This window comes from Euprymna scolopes, chromosome 9 (genome assembly GCF_053919585.1).
Source record: "Euprymna scolopes isolate OS-2025 chromosome 9, ASM5391958v1, whole genome shotgun sequence".
Classification (NCBI taxonomy): Eukaryota; Metazoa; Mollusca; class Cephalopoda; order Sepiida; family Sepiolidae; genus Euprymna; species Euprymna scolopes.
This window is the reverse complement of record NC_136490.1, coordinates 40,596,607-40,617,190: the sequence shown is the minus strand read 5'-3', so window position 1 is coordinate 40,617,190 and position 20,584 is coordinate 40,596,607. Positions and strand designations below refer to the sequence as shown.

Below are 20,584 nucleotides of genomic sequence, written 5' to 3'. Positions count from 1 at the left end.
AATGTCGAACGATGGGTTGGGGAACGGCATATCATTAGGCCTTAAAAACACCCCAAAATAAAGAAAAATAACAATAAGAAAAAAGAAATGAACTAAACAAAATGCTAATTGGATTAATCGCACAACTGTTCTCATCTTCGATGTTATTTTCACAATGTTTTGTTTGATGTAACGTCCAACCTTCTTCAGGTGCATGTTGCTGGACTCTGAAATCTTTCTGCGAAATTCGAGAATCCGTACAGAATTATGAACAGAACACTTTATTCAATTCACAGAAAGAACTTGCTCTCGTTCTGTCAACTATTGAAATCTTAAATATTATAATTCATAATTGTATTAGTATCGTCCACACTGAAAATCAAAGTTCCTATTTACAATGCCTCCCCACGGGACAGAGTTAGACACCAGGGTCGTTTTTAACATGGAGAAAAGGAAGGAAAATTCAAAATTGTCTCAGTCGTGAAGAACTTCTCCTCCGCTGACATAGAACAAGAAATTGAAGTGCAGCATCTGAAGAACAGATACTACACTGTGTGGATTTATTTGCTTCCCCACTGAGCAAATTAGGCACAAGGCCGTTTTTTAATGTGGAGATAGGGGGAGGGGAGAGGGAAAGGGGGGACCAGCTCCCGAGAGGTGGGAAATGGGAGCTGGATTAGAAACTGTTGGTATGAAGGTTTGCCCCTTCAGTGACCAAGGTCAGATATGTGGGGTTACCCCCACATATGCTCTTTGCTAGTCATAGCTAGTCTTTGCTTGCAGCATCTGCTGGAACAGATACTACACTGTGATCTCTGCCCAAAGTTGAACCTTGTGTAAGTACCTGTGATGTAGCGGATAAAGTGTTAAGTAATAATCAGTTCTGAGCAACAGTCTTCTGAAGGTTGAAGATTCAATCCTCAGTGCAGACGACACTAAGAATATGATTATGAAATATGGATGATGGAATGAGAACAAACTACCCCTGTAGATTAAATAAAGACCTCTATTTTAAATTCTGTACAGATTCTCGAGTTCAGCAAGATACATCTGAAAAAGGTCGGAGGTTACATCGGCTGAAATGTTGTAAGAATAACATTTAGAAAAGTAGTCTGAGCAATTCAAATTATCAATCTTCATCACAAAAATTTTGAAACCTAACCTAATAGTTAGGGTTTGACATTTTAAATAACGTAAAATATGTGTGTGCTCAAATCGTTACCAGCAGGCCAGCAATGGTGCATTCATTAAGACTAACCTAAATTTCCCTTAACATTCCAATTATCAAAGGACTGCGTAGTGATTTTTAGAGTTGAAGTGAATTACTGAATTTGTTTTCAATACTGATTGGATATTGTTCAGGAGTTTGGTGGGCTGGGAATTGTTAAGCCCTGGTATATCCTGTATCACCATAATAAACACTTCTGTTGAGTGATATGTGGGTTTATTTATTTAAGCAAAAGTAAAAAAAAAAAAAAAAAAAAAAACAACAACAACAACAACAACAACCACCACCACCACCACCACCACCACCACCACCACCACCACCACCACGTTTTGGTATTTGGTGTTTAATCCGTCATTTTGACTAGGGTCATTGAGAAAAATTAACAAGTAGGATCAAGGTAGGTATCACAAACCAGCCTAGTTTAGATTGCAAAAAAGGGAACTGGATTAATTTAAATTTCCTTCAATTTCAACTTCAGTGATATTTCGATATCTCATTTATTTATTGGGTTAGTTTGATAAGAAATTGATATGGACTCTTTTCTATTTATAAATGAACAATTCTTTCTTCTCTGTCATTAACTGTTTTTTTTGTTTGTTTTTTTTTTTACATTTTACTTAAAGTAAGGTTACTTACAATTTTTGATGACTGGTGATTTATTTTCTAATGTTGATTTTTTTTTTTTAAACAAATTTGATGTACATATTACATATCTCTATGCATATAATTTGATACTAGGAAATCAGGCTGTCTGAAGATACTGGCTTATTGACCTAAAATGCACCAAACATTTTTTCCTTTCCTTTTGTAAAACTCAATTATGTTCCTCAAAGTCCCAAACAACAATTTTCTCCTACAAAACCAAACACTGTAAATAAATATTTGAAGATATAAAGAATTTGAAGCATAATTTAAAAAAATTTTTTTTTTTATTTACACAGTGATCACCACTTATCAAGGCCCGGAAGCCACTCAGGGATAAGGGTTATTGCAAGTACATTACGTTAGTGTGGAGATTTGATGAAGTGTTTAATTAAGGGGGCGGTTCATTAGGAATTTGTTAACATTGAACTTGAAGACATCCAAGTTGTAGTCCGGAGGGAAGCATGCAGACGGAACAGAGTTCCACAGGCGTGCAGTTCTAAGAAAGAAGCTTTGTTCATGGAATCCGCGTTTTGATTTAGGCACAGATATAGAGTGGGGGAAATTTTTCACAGTGGATTCAGCTAGACGGGTGTTTTTCGTGAAAGATTGGCAAGGGGGGACCAGAGATTGGAGTTCAGACGAGCACCTGCCATGGAAATAACGATAAAACAAGGATAGACTCGCAATGTCTCTTCTGTGGGAGAGAGGTTGCAGGGTAGAGAAAAGGGCATCCCCCACTAAGCCACAAAGTCTATTTTGTACTCTGTCAAGGCAGGATAGGCTGTTTTTAGCAGCTCCTGCCCAGATATGGCAACAGTATTCCATCCTGGGACGTACTTGGCTTTTATATTTTCAAAATCACTAGATTCAGCATTAAATAACCTTAAAAATTTTGATATGTTGTAAAACAAAACAACCAAACCAAACACCATGAATAAATATTTGAAGATATAAGGAACTTGAAGCATAAAAACTTTTTCCAAAATGTTTGGATTTGAGATTAAATAATCCAAAAACGTGTTATTTCGTAAAACAAAACAATCAAACCAATCTATGCGGTTACAAAAAAAGGACCAATCGGCAATATGATGGGCTTAGTATAGTGTTTAAAAAAATGGGTAGATATAGTAACGTTCCTATTGATTTCAATATATATTCCATTTATTTTATTTCATTTTTTTTGGGGGGGGGTATTTTAATAAAACATAGATGTAATTAGAATTTAATGGTTTCTCTGTAAATACACAATTTTTTTCTCTTGTCTACTTAAGTTTTTTATTTCCTTAGATTATTTAAGTTAAGTGATGGGCTATTGATTTTTTAAAGGTTGATCTTTTTCAAATTTTGTGTGTGCAATACTGTGTATATTTAGGCATTAAAAACCCCAGATTATTCAATTAAAAAAAAAGGGTCTCTTATCAATATGGTTTGTTTAATACCCTATATTAAATTGTTTTTCACAAAATATTGAAAACTTTTCAATCAATGAAATTTTTGCCCGATTATAAAATTGTTTCCCCCCTGTTTTTTCTTGATCCAATGAAGATTTTTTTATGGATTTACTATTTAAAGAAAAATCTAGCTTTTTATTTGTGTTATGAATCATATTAAGAAGATTCAATGTTTTATTGTTGAAATGAATCTAGATGAACAAAGTTGTACTTTTGTATAATTTTATACGTTTTTCTTTTTATTTATTTTAAAAGAGTATAGAGTTTTGCAGTGGTCTTTTGTAAAGAAAATGCCTTTCTATTGTCTTGTTTTTCTGCTGACATCAGTGATTCGTGCTGGTGACTTATGAGACATTGAAATATCTTAAATGGTCTGTCATTTTCAAGGAAATTAATAGTTTCTCTATTGTTTTTTTACTATTGATTCTTGCAATCAGAATCACACAAAAAAAAATATGCTGTTCTGGAGCACTTTAAATTCTCTTAAATAATTTTTATGGTAAGCAAAATTGTAGTATTACTAAGAACAAATTACACACTAAAAGAAGATTTCAAGTATTCAAGTAAATTATATAAGATGTTTTTGTTTTTGTTTTTTTTTTGATAAATTTGATTTTTTTTTTTTTAATTTATTTCTACACTAGTAATTTTGCTGTTTGTCTGTATTGAAATTATTTGTTTGAATTTTATTTGCTCTATTTTTTTATTTTCTCTTAAAATCGAACCTTTTGCTCGGTATCATAACAAATTGTTTTTTCGCTGTAAAAACAAAACTACTTGATGAAATTAAGTGAAATTTTTTGTCAGAGAACTTTGTGGTTAAACACAAGGTCGGTTTTTAATGTGAGGAAAATCCAGTTCCCCAAAAAGGGACACTCTGGATAGGAACCAAAATAAAAATTGCCTCAATCTAGAGGGAGTTCTCTTCTGATCGAGAACAGAAAAGGTAGTGTAGTATAAGAACAGATTCTACACTTTGCTCCTAGCCAAGTGTTGTTGTTGTTGTTGTTGTGGAGGAGGAGGAGGAGTATTCATGATGATTTTTTTGGTATTCATTTCTCCGGTATCTTTCTATTTAGAATTCTTTCTATGAGGATATCGGGTACTTATAGGAGAGACCATGCCAACATCCCTAAGTGAAAGTGTTTCTGTGAAATGAACTGGACTCTAACTAGACACACCCGAGTTGCTCGTCCGTGTCGTTAACCACTGAGGCACCACCACCTTCCTGTTGTTCTGTAGGCTTCAGTTAATTTTATGCAAAATATTTTCTTGATGAAAAAAGTTCACTGGCTCTTTCTTTTTTTAAACATTTAATGCACCATTTGAAAGATATTCTTTCACATGATGGCTTTATTGGATTCAATACTAGTGAAATTTTCCAAATTGAAATCGCAAAATAATCAAAGGGACAGTAAAGCACGAAATGTTTATGTTCTTATCCAACATACAAATAAACAAGAAAGCAAAAAGCTGGATACTCCACCAGACTAGATAAGTTCTTGCTCTGGAATCCAATAAGAAAAAGAAAAAATATGCTATAACATTTTACAATTGTTCTCAACTTCTTTATTAACTCGGTGTTTAAGATTAAAAAAAACAAACTTTAATGGAATATTCGAATATATATGTATCTTATGTAGAGATCAAGTATTAGTCCAAGGAAGGGGGCCCCCTTGATTTTTGAGAAGTTCGACTAAAGTAAAATGAAACAAAAATAGATTACAAGTTTCCCATAGGTGGGCAGTTATAGGAAAGAAGCATTGTCTATGGAATTTGCATTTAAAGAAAAATCTTTATGATGTATGCACTCGTCACGGAACGAAGATGTCATTTTCCAAAAATTATGTAAATTGTTCATATAGTTTGTTTTTTTTTTAATTTTTTTTAAGAAAATCAAATTTTCTGATGAGCTGAATGAGAGAGCTGCTGGGCGCCATGTTTTAAATTTTGTCAAAACTCAAGGGTAACAAAATCAATACAGAGATTTTGTTTGCATTCGAAATAATTAAAACTTTTTAATTGCTAAAAATCGCAAGATTTGATTTTTCCTAATTGAGAAAAAAAACTATCTTATCAATATATAAATTAATAAGATATTTTTTTTTCTCAATTAAGAAAAATCAAATCTTACGATTTTTATCAATTAAAGTTTTAATTATTTTTTTGGAATATGACATCTTTGTTCTGTGACGAGTACGGGCATCATAAAGATTTTTCTATATTTTTTGTTGTTTTTTTGGTACTCGTACAGTTTAATCAAGACATTAAAAAAATGAAAATATTGAAAAAATTTTAAATTGTAGGCATACGTTATGGAATGAAGTTCTCCGAAAAAAAATTTCACTTAATTTCATCAAGTAGTTTTTTTTTTTCTTTACAGCGAAAAAACAATTTGTTATGATACCGAGCAAAAGGTTCGATTTTTTAGGAAGAAAATCTAGTATTAAAGTTGGGGAGGGAGTGCCGGCGCTTTACATTGAGTTATCTCCCCGTAGCGTGTTAAAAAAATTCCAAGATGTCTATCTTCAATGCGCTGTCATAAAAACGTGTTTTTCTGCTGTAAAAATAAAAAAATATTCAATCAAATTAAGTGAAATTTTTTTCCAGAGATCTTCAGTCCAAAACGGATGCGTACAATATAACTTTTTTTTTTTCGATATTTTCATTTTTTAATGTCTTAATTAAACTGTACAAGTGCTGTTTTTTTTTTTTTTAATCAAGCATTTTTTTTAATTAAATAAGCACAAAAACAAGTTGCAATGTCGATGGGATATGGATTTACTCTTTACTGTTTAGTAATTGAAAGATTTTTGGTGCTTGTTAAGATAGAATCGACAGATCGATTTTTTTTTAAATATATGGTTTTAAGTAAAAAAAAATATTACATACTTAATTGTCATGTCGAAAATAGCAATATACCCAGGAATTACAAAAATACATCAAGTAGAAAATTATTTATAGTTGAAAGTAATTTTTACGGAAAATCGTGAGGAATTTTCATTTTCCTTAGATGTAAACACTTTGAAGATTGCAAATACAGGGAACATACTTATCTTCATTTTCGCCAGTTTAATGGCTGACATACAGTTTTAGCCTTATAGCAAAAGATTTTTTTTTTTTTTACTAAAAATATAATAGCAGTTGTTCTACTCTATGAATGTCTGTCATTTTTGGATACGTTACTATTTTCGACATGACGATTGAGTAGGTACTATTGTTTTTGCTTAAAACCACATATTTTTTTAAAAATCGATTTGTCGACTAAACAAGCACCAGTTTTTTATTTTATTTTATTTTTTTTTTTATCTAAAAAAATTTGTAGGTTGGGTGTGTTTGTATGTTTTAACCAGTGAGTACTAATAGACGAATGGTAAGTAGTTTTACACTGTGCCAGCATGACCTTTCTTTAATTTTAACCTCCCCCTCCCCCCACCAAAAAAAAACAATGGCGAAACGAAGTCAAATTATCTTATTTATGTTATTGTTTGAAAAAGAAACAGTCAGTGGATGACAAGTTTGCCAAGCTTTGTGAAAGTAATAAAAAAAAAAAAAGCAGTAAGTAGTCACATACTCCACAGAATTGTAGGAATTCCCTACGTTCCCTTATTTTCACAACTGCAACAATACACATCCTCCTCCCAGCATAACTATTACTAGTGCGAAGACCCGGATGCTTAAATTGGTACTACTAGATCAGGCTGACTGAAGATACCGGCTTCTTGAGCTAAAATGCACCAAACAAATATTTTTTTTTCTTTCCCCTTTGCAAAACTCAATCATGTTCTGCAAAGTCAAAAACAATGTTCCTCTCCAAAACGACCAAACCGTGAATAAATATTTGAAGATATAAAGAACTCGAAGCGTACAAACTTTTAGCAAAATGACTCTCTGCATTAAGTAACCTGAAAAGGGTTGATATTCCATAAAATTAAACAACCAAACCAAACACAATGAATAAATATTTGAAGATATAAACAACTTGAAGCTTTGTAAATGTTTTTAACAAAATAACTGCATTCTGTATTAAGCAACCTGAAAAGGGTTGATATGCCATCTAACAAAACAACCAGACCAGATGATTAATAAAATTAATTCACCAAACAGAACAAATTTCTACAACTTTTATTGCTCCTGTTGGGTTCAGAGAAATGGGATGTCAGGATCATTGGGTATTCTAATAACAAGTAAACCAGCTCATTGTATTTTTAAACACAATTTATTCGTGGCAGGAACATTAAATTAATTACAGACGCTATTTAATGTCCGGCAATGTCCACCATGTTGCTTTTCTCTCCCCAGAACCCTTAGTCTTTTCGTAAGGATCTTTAAAGGGCGATAACTCTTACTTTCTTTATTTAGGATTATTCCCCCCTTTTATCGCTATAACAACTTATAAAGATTCAGATATATATGCTACTAAACCTTATGGTTAGAATTCTTGTTCCAATTTTGATAAATCTACTCAAACTTAAAGTCTGTTGCAGACCAGGATATAATAATACCCTAACTCGCTACAAGAAAATAATGAAACGAATGGAATTGAAGGAAACAAAGACTCAATTGATGGATAAGATAAACGTGTTGTTTATTTACTGCTGAAAGAATGAATGTTTTAGATATAACATATGTTCATGTCCGGGACCAGTAGTAGATAGAGAGAGAAAGAGTGTGAATGTGTACGTATGGTCGGTTAGCTTTTTGCCCCACATAGTAGCAAGTGGTGTGAGGCCGCGGTCGGTCCGTAGACCGACCAGCTCGAAAGCTGGGCCGAAAAAAGGAAGAAGTCGCTTATTGCTCTTTCTTTTATACTTGTTTCTGTTGGTCTTTTGCGTATGTGTGTATTTCCTTTGAAAGGAAGTGACGTCGTCCTTGTGTGCGTAGGTGTGCGCACGCTAGCGTGTGTGTATATACACGTGAATGTGAGTGTATGTACGCGAACGTGAATATATGTACGTGTGTGGAGGTGGGCGCGTATGTATATGACAAGTAATATAGCTTGAAATGTGAACGCGTGTTTGTGTGAGACTAGAAAAGGCTCGCGCAAGCCTTTCTTCTATGTCCATAATGTTTGGTATGAAAATTATAGTTTAGCAGTTTTGTTGTAGCATAATGTTTGATCGTTGTGCCTTATTTTGAGGGGGAAAAATTTGGAAGGAGTTCCTTTAAAAAATATCCCCCCACCTACCGTCACAGAATTTTTATATTCGATTTAAATGAGATTAAAAAAAATAAATAACAGACAGGAAATTATATTAATTCTAAAAACCTTTACAAAATGAAAGAGATTAAGTAAAGATTTCTATAAAATTAAAAATAATTAAAGCCAAAACCTCTATAAGATGAAAAATTGAAACCAAGGCCCCTACAAGGTGAAAAATTGGCACTCAGATCTCTACAAGGTGAAAAATTGGCACCCAGACCTCTACAAGGTGAAAATTTGAATCCAGGATCTCTACAAGATGAGAAATTGAAACCAAGACCTCTACAAGATGAAAATTGAAACCAAGACTTCTACAAGATGAGGAATTAAAACCAAGTCCTCTACAAGATGAGGAATTGAAACCAAGTCCTCTACAAGATGAGGAATTGAAACCAAGTCCTCTACAAGATGATGAATTGAAACCAAGTCCTCTACAAGATGATGAATTGAAACCAAAACCTCTACAAGATGAGGAATTGAAACCAAAACCTCTACAAGATGAAAATTGAAACCAAGTCCTCTACAAGATGAGGAATTGAAACCAAGACCTCTACAAGATGAAAATTGAAACCAAGTCCTCTACAAGATGAGGAATTGAAACCAAAACCTCTACAAGATGAAAATTGAAACCAAGTCCTCTACAAGATGAGGAATTGAAACCAAGACCTCTACAAGATGAAAATTGAAACCAAAACCTCTACAAGATGAGGAATTGAAACCAAAACCTCTACAAGATGAGGAATTGAAACCAAGACCTCTACAAGATGATGAATTGAAACCAAGTCCTCTACAAGATGATGAATTGAAACCAAGTCCTCTACAAGATGATGAATTGAAACCAAAACCTCTACAAGATGAGGAATTGAAACCAAAACCTCTACAAGATGAAAATTGAAACCAAAACCTCTACAAGATGAGGAATTGAAACCAAGACCTCTACAAGATGAAAATTGAAACCAAGTCCTCTACAAGATGAGGAATTGAAACCAAAACCTCTACAAGATGAAAATTGAAACCAAGTCCTCTACAAGATGAGGAATTGAAACCAAGACCTCTACAAGATGAAAATTGAAACCAAAACCTCTACAAGATGAGGAATTGAAACCAAAACCTCTACAAGATGAGGAATTGAAACCAAGACCTCTACAAGATGATGAATTGAAACCAAGTCCTCTACAAGATGATGAATTGAAACCAAGTCCTCTACAAGATGATGAATTGAAACCAAAACCTCTACAAGATGAGGAATTGAAACCAAAACCTCTACAAGATGAAAATTGAAACCAAAACCTCTACAAGATGAGGAATTGAAACCAAGACCTCTACAAGATGAAAATTGAAACCAAGTCCTCTACAAGATGAGGAATTGAAACCAAAACCTCTACAAGATGAAAATTGAAACCAAGTCCTCTACAAGATGAGGAATTGAAACCAAGACCTCTACAAGATGAAAATTGAAACCAAAACCTCTACAAGATGAGGAATTGAAACCAAAACCTCTACAAGATGAGGAATTGAAACCAAGACCTCTACAAGATGAGGAATTGAAACCAAGTCCTCTACAAGATGAGGAATTGAAACCAAAACCTCTACAAGATGAGGAATTGAAACCAAGACCTCTACAAGATGAAAATTGAAACCAAGTCCTCTACAAGATGAGGAATTGAAACCAAGACCTCTACAAGATGAGGAATTGAAACCAAGTCCTCTACAAGATGAGGAATTGAAACCAAGACCTCTACAAGATGAGGAATTGAAACCAAGACCTCTACAAGATGAGGAATTGAAACCAAAACCTCTACAAGATGGGGAATTGAAACCAAAACCTCTACAAGATGAAAATTGAAACCAAGTCCTCTACAAGATGAGGAATTGAAACCAAGACCTCTACAAGATGAGGAATTGAAACCAAAACCTCTACAAGATGAAAATTGAAACCAAGTCCTCTACAAGATGAGGAATTGAAACCAAGACCTCTACAAGATGAGGAATTGAAACCAAGACCTCTACAAGATGAGGAATTGAAACCAAAACCTCTACAAGATGAGGAATTGAAATCAAAACCTCTACAAGATGAGGAATTGAAACCAAGTCCTCTACAAGATGAGGAATTGAAACCAAGACCTCTACAAGATGAAAATTGAAACCAAGTCCTCTACAAGATGAGGAATTGAAACCAAGACCTCTACAAGATGAGAAATTGAAACCAAGACCTCTACAAGATGAGGAATTGAAACCAAAACCTCTACAAGATGAGGAATTGAAACCAAAACCTCTACAAGATGAGGAATTGAAACCAAGACCTCTACAAGATGAGGAATTGAAACCAAGTCCTCTACAAGATGAGGAATTGAAACCAAGACCTCTACAAGATGAGGAATTGAAACCAAAACCTCTACAAGATGAAAATTGAAACCAAGTTCTCTACAAGATGAGGAATTGAAACCAAGTTCTCTACAAGGTGAAAAATTTCTCAATTGTGTTATGTTTATTTTCATACACTTCTTACCACATCAGTATGTTCTTAACCACTTTAAATATGTGGGATTCGTTCTCTTGCACTTATCAAAGATTCCAAATGTGCTTCCTTTTCATGAACCAATATTGGAATAGATACTTCAGCTAGTAAATGAAAGAAACTTGATAATCGTTCTGTCGTTCAGAACTTAAGGTTCTGTATTCAATATCTTTTAAAGAATCTTGCTCTGTTGAAAGTTTGTGTCTTGTTGAGCTATTTTTCATCTGATTTGTGATTTAAAGGACCAAACATGACAACTGATAATTATCTTGTATATTTTTTATTTCAAAGAACTCATTTGTTTTTTGACAGACGTACCTTGATAATTTCAAGTTGATTTATTTTACTTATTTTAAGATGTAAAAAAAGGAGATTTTTTTATCTAGCTTATAAAATTATCTTGTCAGACTTAGCATTTAAGCTGACAAATCGAACTTGGCTTCTGATTAGCCAATTTTAATTTGTTATTATTATTATACTGTGTTATTGACAATATAAAAGCATATTTAGTTACAGTTTATTTATTTTAATTACTTAGTCTGGCCTAAACGACTGCTGATATGAAATATCTTTAGATAATCATTTAAAAATAAAAATCAGCAAAGGGGATAAGCCATTTTAAATTGAAGAATATATCAACTTAAATTAAAATCAAATTTATCAGAAAAAAAGTGACACTTGTGCATTACTAGGATGGAATCACTTTTTAATTTTCAGTTGGGACATGGGGAGAGTGCATAGTAGATGCACACAACAAATGCAATTTCAGGACAAGTGCTCGACTGAACTCCAATCTATGGTCCCTCCTTGCCAAACTTTCACAAAAAACACTTGATTAGCTTCAACTACTATATACGATTTCCCCCACTCTCTATTTGAGCCTAAATCTAAATACAGATTTCATGAACAAAGCTGCTTTTCCAGAACTGCTCGCTTGTTGAACCCTGTTCTGCTGGCCTGCTTCCGAGTTGAATACAATATAGTATCCTTCAAATCCAATGTAAACAAGTTCTTGTTGAGACCACCCCGTAAATAATCAACTTCTATTTAATTTACACTATTAACGATTACTACACTAACACCTTACATTCATTAACTTTTATCCTCGAGTGACCCTTGGGCCTTAATAAGTGGTGACTCCTAAGTAAAAAAAATTTAAAAAAAAAAAAAAAGACTGAATCGAAAATAAATGTGCGTTCGTTTTTTTATTGATGCATTTTGTTTTGTTTTTTATTTTTTATTAATGCATTTTTTTTTTCTTTGTTAATAAAGGTTTTGTAACACATTTCTGGAAAATAAATATAAGAAACTTATAATAACACAAACATAGGGAATTCTTAAATCGCATTTGTTGTCTGCCCCTGCTATGCATTCTCCCCATGTCCCAACTGAAAACCAAAAAAAGTGATTCTGTCCTAGTAGTGGACAAGTGTCAAAACATGTAACAAGTCACCTAAAAAATTAATCTAAATGTTTGTTTAAGGCCACTTCAAACCCGGAATGTGAATGGGAAAAGAGTATAATAGTTGTCTACCTTTAAGTTTTAAAATGTGCAAAGAATAAAAACTAAAATAATTTAACTGCGTCCCAGGTAATGCCGGGCATGGACAGCGAGTAGAATTAAAGAAACATAGTAGGTATGTCATAAGAAAATAATGGAGATTGGCTTTTTTGCTTCTGACTTGTGAATTTTCATTTGTTATTGTTGTACCATGTTATTAGTTGTATAATAATAATAATAATAATAATAATAATAATAATACACTTAGACACAATCTATTATTTTTGATTACTTAATTTGAATGAGAAAATTGCAGATATGAAACGGCTTTAAATGATAACTAAAAAATAACAACTCATTAATGGCGATAACTCACTTTAAATTGAAGATAATGGGAGTTGTCTACCTTATGTTTTAAAAAGTACAAAAAAAATTAAATTAAAAACTAAAATTACTTCACCACATTCTGGGTAACGTCAGATAGGTATAGCTAGTAGAATTTAATAGTAGAGACGCCACAAGAGACCTATCACTCTTGATAGACAATGAATTATTACTTAAATGAGAAGAATCTGGAAAAATGAGATACATTTTCCGTTTATCATCCTCTCTTTGCAGTGTATTACATTTATTCGTAAGTAAAACCAGAAGTAGTTTGCACGTACACAGCGTCTTTTTGTGAGACACCCCATTTTTTTTCTCTGATGAATGCAGACAGTCGTACACATGTCAGCTATTCCGTTTCTTTACAATTGGTGAGTAGGTTGCCAACGATGCTTTCTGTGTAAAAGAATTTAGCATTGAATTCTAAACATATCGCTGATAAGAGGAGGATTTAGAGAAAAAGAAACAGATAAGTTTACAATGCATCTATTCAGACAGTGTGATTATCAATAAAATCCTTTTTTTTTTCAAAATGAGGTGTGACAGACTGACGAAATTGCTATTTCAAAATGAACTGTGACAGACCAACAGGATTGCTATTTCAAAATGAAATGTGACAGACCCACAAAATTGCTTTTTCAAAATGAAATATGACAGACTAAAAAAATTGCTATTTCAAAATGAAATGTGACAAACCAACAAAATTGTTATTTCAAAATGGGATGTGACAGACCAACAGGATTGCTATTTCAAAATGAAATGTGACAAACCAACAGGATTGCTTTTTCAAAATGAAATGTGACAGACCAACAGGATTGCTATTTTAAAATGAAATGTGACAGACCCACAAAATTGCTTTTTCAAAATGAAATGTGATAGGACAACAAAATTGCTATTTCAAAATGAACTGTGACAGACCAACAAAATAATTTAAGTTTAACTGATTAATAAAAATACTATTTCATCTATAAGCGTTTATGGACAGTATCTCCAAGAAGATGTATCTGTTTAATTTATGGGTTTGAATGAAGAAAATTCTATTTTAGATATTAGTATAACAGACTAAGGAAAATGCTATTTAAAACCAAAGCATGACAAACCACCGAAAATGCTATTTAAAACTAAAGCTTGACAGACCAACGAAAATGCTATTTAAAACTCATACTTCACTGGCTGTAGAAAATATATCTCAAATTGAAGCATGACTGACCGATTGATTTACGACCTATAATTTGCTCCCCACCCCCACCTGAACATGCATAGACACATCTAAAAAATCGACAAAAAAAAAAGCAAAAAAAACAACAAAAAAAAAACGTACTTGCCATATTCATTTATTTAGTTGTTGAGATTTTTATTATTTTGGTAACTATTCAAAACAAAAATTAATATTATTTTTAAGTACTTATTAGAATGGTGACTGAAATCGAGGATTACTCGTTAAGGTGTGTACGAATGATTCCTTTGTAAAGATATTAATCGAATACAAATTGTTCAAAACTGCTAATATTACAATAGAAAATACATCCGCTTCAAAGTTTGCCATTTTTATTTTCAATATTTTTCTCACAAAAATATTACCACAAGTAATATTTTTTGTCATAGAATTTTGAAAAGAAAATGAGGGAATATTTCTAATTTTTACAAGAATTAACCTATGCAGAAATTTATTTATATGTGTATCAATATGAAAAAATGCAAAAGTTTCAGTGTATTCACTCGTCTATGTTAATATCAAAACAGTTCTTAGACTTTTAGCTGGCAGCAAAGTGTAATACTTGTTCTTAAGTTACATTTTATATTTTCTGTCCTCGGCAAATGGAGGAGAAATCCTTCTAGATTGAGATAAATTTTATTTTTCTCACAATTCAGCGTGCCCCGTTTTTGGAGGGAGCTGAAATTTTCCCACATTAAAAGCCAACCTTTCTTAACCCCTATTTCCATAAATGAAACTAAATGTAACCCACATTGCCCACCCTTACACCTAGTAGTTGTGTTCGAAAATTCATAAAGATCGGTTGATTAACTTAGGAGTGAATATTTTACATAGAAATATATGAACATATACACATATCTAATTTCATATATATATATTTAATATATATATATATATATATATATATATATATATATATATATATATATATATATATATATATATATAAAGTTATAAAAATATATTTATGGCAATTAAGCTACACAGAGGCTTCCGTGTTTCATCCCTGTAAGGAATTGTCAGACTAAAATAATACATAAAAGATTATATCTCCTTATAACATTTCATGTGGATACATGAAATAATAATTATTATTTGTGCATATGTGTGAAGATGAAATGCACTATAGATCATGAAATGTCGTGGAGACATGATATATGAAAAAGTGACAAAAAAAAAAAAATTAAAAACACAAAGAAATCCTCAAACTCTCATTTTGATGATTTCTCTCTGTATTTAATTGTTTTTCCTTTTGTCTTTTTTAAATATATATATATATATATATATATATATATATATATATATATATATAATGTATGTATATACTGATATATATGCTGTAAACTAATTTGTTAATTTGTTGCTGGCTATCTTGCTCTTGCTTGTTGCTGGATCTCAACATTTTGAACCGAGAGAGAGACTTAGCTGTCGTACAAAGCTAAGACTCTGTAACATCATATTCGTATAGATACTCCCTCAGACATTTGGGCTCATGGATTTTAAAAGTTCTGAGGGAGTGGCACTCGTCTGACAAGACGTTGCAATCATCATATGCTGTAAACTAGCATGCATGCAAATGTTTTAACTCATTTTGTTTATTAGTGGCCTGGGAAGGCCACGGGGAAAACAACTAAGTAAAATAAAAAAAATAATAATAAAATAAACCCTAAACAAAATTCATCCCAAAGCAGCAAAACTAAAGCTGGTTTGCCAGGACACTATATATATACAAATGTAGGCAAATTTGGGCATATTTTATTGGTTTGAAAATATAGTTTTTTTTTTTTTTTATTAATTGTCATAAAATTTTAACCATAGAATAGTATTATAATCTTCAAAAAGCCTGCAAGCTTTCATGTAGTTTCGTCTCATAGAACCAAAGATATGAGTATTCAATATTTAATTTGGCTAAATGGGGGAGTTAAAGGAAGAGAATAAAATCAATTCTTTAAGAGGAGACTTATATATATATATATATATATATATATATATATATATATATATATATATATATATAGTTTTGATCTCACTACTATATATTAGATTCAATATAATAATCGATAGAGAATTGTCTCTCCAATAATAAACATGTAATCTGCATGAATTATACTTTCATATTTAAGCATATCTTATGACCGGGTAATGCCAGGCTGCTTGCTAGTACATATATAAACTGCATCACTCGCTTTATTGCAAAATAGTAAAATATGAATATTACAACTGCTTTAAGGTTAGTTATTTCCCAAAATTTTTATTCAAATGCATGCGACATTCACAAAGTTATGACATTTTATTCTTTATAGTGGAATTTCCACTGTCCATCGCTTTTTTGCATATCTCTTAAAATGTTGTTTTAGGGCAAAAATACAATGTTTTATCATGCAAACTTTATTTTTTATTATATTTTTCTGTCAAGCAATGAGAAAAAGCACATCCTAGGTGCTAAGCCTCAAATAAATTAATTATTTATCGACATATCCACCATTTTTTAAATAACTTAAAACAATCTTTTATTCCCTGGGGTAAGTTAATTGTTTGATCTGAAAAAAGAGTTATGGCTCTAGTAATATCAACTATAAACTCCTCTTTTTAATATTGACCAGGGATATTTAGGTCATGAGAATTTATTCAAAGAAGCCCATAGATTCAAGGACGTCTGCAGTCACTCTAGCAGAATGGGATGGTTCGTTATCTTGCATAAAAATCATCTGAAAGCTATATGACAATGGTAGGTCATCTAGTCATGTTGACAAATGTTTATCCAAAAAGGCCATGTACGCATTGCTGGTAAGTTTTACACCCTCTGGAACTCAGAATGGTCCAACCAACTTCTCCCTAATGATTTCCGCCCAAAACATGACTCCATCTCCTAATTGGCGATAAATTCTGTAAGGGGTTGGACTTCCATTCGAGTTCCAAACTTGGGCCTATCTATCCGGACCTTCAAGAGTAGCACAGGTCTCATCTGTAAATAGGACACATTGGAAATCTATTTTCATGTAATTCTGTGCCCAAGCCTTTCGTTTTTCCCTATGTTGTTTGTTCAATGGAGGCCTTAATAGTTTTGATGTTCCTTGCCATTTCATTCAACACATTACATCGGGCCTGTCTGGGTCTGGGAGTGATTCCAGCTCCTGCAAAAATGGAAGCACTGGTGCTGTTTGGGTTTTTGTTGACTTCCCTACAAATTTTCTGAGTATCACGATGTGAAAGGTTTCTCCTGGTGCCCTTATCCTTTCGGGATTTGGTGTTGGAGTTGTTCACGAATGAAGCCAAAGTTCTTGGATCCATTTCCAGCTCCATAGCTAAATCTTTGAACAATCCTTCTGCAAGTCCAGCAACAATCCTTTCCTTTTCAATAACGATTAATCATCCCTTTTTTGGCATTTTAAAAGACCGGCAATAAAACAATGGAGAGTATAAATTACTTGATAATAAATAAAATGTAACTTCGTGAATATAGCATGGATGGATTTGAATAAAAGTTTGGGAAATAACTAACCTTGAAACAGTCATTTGATGATACAATTTTCATTTTTGTGTGACGTATATTTAGTGAAACATTGATATTTTACTAATCTGCAGTAAAGCGATTGACACAGTTTATATATGAAGAGTCAAAACATTTTCATACATGATAGCTTGCAGCATGTGACAAAAGGAGGAGAGTGACGCCAATATATTTGCTTTCTTTGGAGGCATATTTGCATAATAGGCATTTAAGCTCATATATAACATTACTTATTTTAAGTAAGTGTTTTCTGGATATGGGGTTATTTTTTATTAGTAGGTTAGTGGTTTTACTTTTTTATAGAAAATAATAAATCATAGTTTATAGTTTTTATTGATGGGAGAAATATATTTGTGAATGATATTTTTCTTTATCTTTTTATCTGTTTTATAGTTGGAGTGAATTTGGTTGCAATAGAATAAATCAATGTTATTATCCTTGTTGTTGTTATCATTCGTGTTTTTAGTAATGGCAGTGAACAAAAGTTTTATTTGATGGCCGATAATGTGATGAGGGAAGTTATTATTAATTGTCTGTTTTATATCAGCCAATGCTGCATAAAATATTTTATTGTTAGAGGAATTCAGTTTGACTCAGTAAATCAGTTTTTTTTTATTACTGCTATTTTGTATTTGTGAGGATACTCACTTTTGAAATGAAGGAGGCTAGAATCATTACTGGCGGGTTTTTATAGAAGTAGGTGATAAATATATTTGTGTCAGCTAGAATTTCTACATCGAAGAAACAAACGGAATGTTTTTATTCTTATTTAGTTCATATTTGAAGTTTAGTACAGAATTATTTTAAAGTTCATTTTTTAATTAATATTAGTGTATCTAAATTTTTAGTTAAAAAATGCATATCTAACATATAAGGAAGTTTAGGAAATATTAAATATGTTAATTTCTAGTGCTGCATATTGAGCTTGGCAACGCTAGAATTATCACTGGTTGCCCATATATGCAGTGGATTCCTGACGAAATTCTAAAACAAAGAGACATTCCAAGCAGAGTTAAAATGCAGGGAGAATGGGCAAACATTGTAAAACAATATTCTTGACCCAGATATTGCACAATCGGTGATCAGAATATTTTGGTCTTGGTTAGAAATAGCAAAAGAATTCCTGACTAAGAAATTGTCAATATAAACAAATGCCAAACCAGGGCAAGGAGATCAGAACAAATGAGAATGAGAGAGAGCAGACCGAGTTGTCATTTGTCGTCACCAAGTCACTTCCACACCAACTTCTTTCTTTCTTTCTTTCTTTCTCTCTCTCTCTCTCGCTCTCTCTCTCTCTCTCTCATGTGCAGCGTCATGTTGTGAAATAAACAAAGTTTTGTATAAACAACTTGTCAACTTATTTTTGTAAAGGGTTGCTAGTTGATATATATATATATATATATATATATATATCTACATACACTTTGCACTCCAGTTAAAAGAATTATATAGACTAGGTGGTCATCGTTTAAAAGATTAGATTAGACATATAGAATTTGGCAAACAATGGGCCTAAAGCTGATCCCATTATTTGGGATCGAGTTTGGCATACTCTAATGTTTATAGGTGCATCTTCTGATCCGTCCATTCACCAATGAACATTTACTATGCCACAGTACCTGAAGACGACCTATGTGGGTTGAAAACATTACCCTAAATCAGTTGTAGCAATCGAGAGAACATTCAAAAAGTAAAAAAAATTGTTGTGCAGTGTAATTAAGAGACCAGTTTTATCTCACACATTCAACCTCACAGACACATGGGATAAGAATACACTTCTGATGATTGAATCTAGAAACTGTTGTAGATAAACACATTGTAATTATTTATTTTTTATAGAGCTTTATCTTAAAGGATATCAAGCCCTTTGTATGTTCATTACTCCGAGGTCCATTCTGACCCAGGTTGGTAGTATCTGTCAGTTCTGTATGACTTAAGTAGAATCAGTTATTTGCAGGCTATCAATCTATATTGATATTTGAAGGCATTAAAAACTTATACTAAAATTACTGAATTTCAAATCAAATTATTATTAAAAATATTTCTGTAGAAATCGCTCCAAACAAGGCATGAAGCCATTTGATGTAAGGAGCTAAACAAATACTACTTCAAGGGTAAACTTTAGCTAATGGAATGTGAGGAATAAAGGACAAAATAAGGGAAGCGAAAATTACGAGGTTGCTGAAAGTAACCCCAAGGTTCTCTCTACTCTCCATATTTGGCAGAAAAACAGACAAAGTATAACTAGCCATGTAAAAAAATAAATAAATAAATAAACCGGGTAGAAGCTATTTACATCCACATCTGAATGTTTCTCCAAGGCTGCTTTAAATGAACCGAAAAGTGTTGATGTCCAATAAAACAAAAGAACCAGATTGAACTAATGAATGACTTCAATCTCATGCAAGATTTTAATATTTCTTTTTTCTCCATGCGGCCTTACATGTAGAATAGCAGAACAGCTGTGTAGCTGCTCTGTTGTTATTGAGTGAATTGAACGTCTGCACAGAGCCCACAATGATTGTGTCTCAGAATTTTCTGGTCTGCATAAAGTCTTCTTCGTTATACATGCAAGACTGCAACTTTTTACTCCCAATACCTAAAACAACAAGGACAGTATCCTATACCTCTATAAGGCAACCATTCGCCCATGTATGGAGTACTGTTGTCACATCTGGGCTGGTGCATCTGCTGCTTGTCTCTCGCTCCTGGACAGGGTTCAAAAGAGAGTCGCCAACCTGATAGGTCCTGAACTGTCATCTAGGCTTCAGCCTCTGTCCCATCGACGAGATGTTGCATCCCTCTGCCTGTTCTACAAATACTTTAATGGTGAATGCTCTGACGAACTGCAAACACTTGTACCTCCCCGACGTAACTACCTCCCGACAAACCCGACAAGCTACTAAGTCTCATCCCTTTACAGTAGAGATCCCTAGGTGCAAGAAAGC

General features: G+C 32.8%; 1 protein-coding gene across 1 annotated transcript in view; it reads left to right on the top strand.

Moving 5' to 3' along the window:
• The window catches only part of LOC145284512 (uncharacterized), a 113,617-nt gene that overhangs the window by 13,360 nt on the left and 79,673 nt on the right, over positions 1-20,584 (top strand). The gene's annotated exons all lie outside the window — the stretch shown is intronic.